This window comes from Pteropus vampyrus, unplaced genomic scaffold (assembly GCF_000151845.1).
Source record: "Pteropus vampyrus isolate Shadow unplaced genomic scaffold, Pvam_2.0 Scaffold7, whole genome shotgun sequence".
Taxonomy (NCBI): Eukaryota; Metazoa; Chordata; class Mammalia; order Chiroptera; family Pteropodidae; genus Pteropus; species Pteropus vampyrus.
The window spans coordinates 695,587-698,259 of record NW_011888788.1 but is presented as its reverse complement, the minus strand read 5'-3'; positions in this window follow the sequence as shown (position 1 = coordinate 698,259).

The following is a 2,673-nucleotide window of genomic DNA, read 5'->3' as shown; positions in this document are numbered from 1 at the left end:
TCATCAAAGCAGCTGAGGGGGGAGTAGCAATGGGAGAGAGGGACAGGGAGTATAGAGAGATGGAGAGCTCAGAGGGAGAGAGCAGATCTGTGACAGTAAGCAAGGCTTTGATTTACTCTGAATTTAAATGGCCACCTATGGGGCACAACCAAACAAACTGGTAGTGTTTTTGGTTCACCTAAAGCTCCAATTTAAACATTCTGTCCGCTTCCATTTATTCCAGCTTTCAGGAGGCTTTGATTCAGGAGCTCCATCCATAATACCTTTTGGGTGGGACTGCGGGGCTTGCTGCTTCATTGTCACAGCATCCCTTCTACCCTCAGCATGGAGGAGTGAGCAGGAACAAAGCACCGTTCAGGTGCCTTGTTTTCATCCTGCCTCTTACCGCTTGGCCTCATTAATAGGTAGGACAATGTGAGACCCTCGCTCTAGCCACTCTTGCCCTGCCATCCACTATTTGGGTGAGAGGATTCACTAACATATTCCAGGAGTCTTTTTATATCACCCAATCTGGTCCACGGGGTCCTTGTCTTTCTTCCAGAAAGCCTTGTCTCTGTCAGCATCCCATCCTCATTGCCAAAACTGTCAGTGTCTGGCATTTGAATTTACCTTGCTGATAAGTGAATAATTAGCCTCTTACTATTTCATGGATGCTGGTCAAGATGAGACTCCTGACTCAGAGTCAAAGAATGTTATTACTCATGGAACAGTAAGCAGCATAGCATAATGTTTACACTGGTGGCCTTTCTTCCAAGCCCCACAGAGGTAACGTAGAGGGCCCAGGAGATGCTGTATATGCAGTTGGTTTGTAGTGCATCTAAGGAACATGGAATTTGGGAAACCACCTCTTTTATAGTAGAAAATAAGAAAGCTTGCTCTTTGTCTCAGAAGGAGATATTACCTCATCCCTCAAGGTTGCTCAACACAAATATAAGTCTGAGCAATGGCATGGGCAAAGAGCAGTTAGGACCTTGCATTCTTGGCATACCCAGTAAGAGTGTGCAGGGACACTCAGGCCGATTGCCTCTCCCAGTAGTTTCTACCCATGTCCATTTCCAGACTATGCCTGTCTCTGTTTTAAAGCCCGGTGTCTCAGTCCTGATGCCCAGACTGGATGATGGCAGCAGAAACAAAGAAAAGAAAAATCCAAGCTCTTTTAAGATCACAGATGCAAACGACTTAACTAGATGTTAGCTGATCAAATAGAGCAGTATACTTAAAAAATAATGTATCACAATCAAGCCAGCTTTTATAACATATAAAGATGAATCAACATTAAAAGTTTTATCAATATATATATTAAAAGACTCAAAGATAAATCTCCTTCATTTGATTAGCAGAAACATATGAGCCAGTGGTTGACAAAAATGACAAAACCCCAGACTTCATTGAACTAATATTTTATTGAGACACACAGACAATAAACAAATATATAAACATTTAGTAGTGACTGATACCTTGCAAAAATAAAACGCTAATTGTGGTGATATACATCACCAGTTTCACATGGTTTGACAATATATATGTGGGAATTTAGTATTTGCTAAAGGTAGACTTTCTTATCTAGAGAAAAAGACAATAAATGATACTGGGGCTATTAGTCAACCTCTTGAAAAAATAAAATTAGATATATATCTTTCACCTTTTATGAAACTACATTTCAGATAAATTAATGGCCTAAACCATATAAACACAAAAGCATAACAGCATTAGAAAAAAATATTGGAGAATATGCTTATCATCTTGAGGGAGAGGAGGCCTTCTGAAAAGACAGCTAGAGCTTTGAAGAAAAAGGCTGACATGTTTCTGTATCATCTGGGGTGTAAGCAGAAATGGTGTGTGACTTCCAGAAAGTGTCATTAAGGGCTGGGAACCTCTGTTCTTTTTCCCTGTCCTTCTTGCTGGTGGGAATACATACATGATGGCTAGAGCTGGAATAACTGTCATGGATCTTGAATGAACTTGGGAATGGACCAACAAGATAATGGAGTCTGGGCTGGACCATGGAGAGGCAGTCCAGCCCTGAACCAACTATCGCTGAACTTCTATGTGAGCGAGAAATAAACTTCTCTCTTGTTTGGGCTGTGGTTATGTTGTGCGTTGTCACTCACTAATCCTAACCAATACACCTGCCCAGCCCCAAGTGAAGGATCATAATTGGTGTAAACCACTGGTTCTCAAATCTGGTCTACTTATAGAGTCAGGAAGCTTTTAAAGAATACTAGTGTCTGGGCCCCAACCCAGACCAATTACATCAAAACCTCTGGTTGTGGAGTCCATACACAGGTATTTAAAAAGATCTCCTCAGGTGAGTTTAATGTGCAGCCAGGGTATTAGAAATTAGTTTAAGCCAAGTAGGACAAACCTCTTCCCCTCTTTTCCAGTTTCCCTTGCAGTAGAAGTGGTCATGGATCTACTTCTGGCCTGTGATACCTAAGTGGAAATCTACTAAGAGTGTTTCTGGGAAAGCTTTTACATATCTGATAAGAAGGAGCAGGTATGGCTGGAACTGTTCTTTCTCCCTCTTTCCAGCTCTGAATGCAGAAGTGATATCTAGAGCTGCAGCAGCCATATGGTGTCTATGTGGCACCAAGGACGAGGATCTCAGACAATATGATAAGGCTAGCAGAGTAGGAAGTTAGACAGAATCTCAGGGGGCATCTCTTAGCAGTT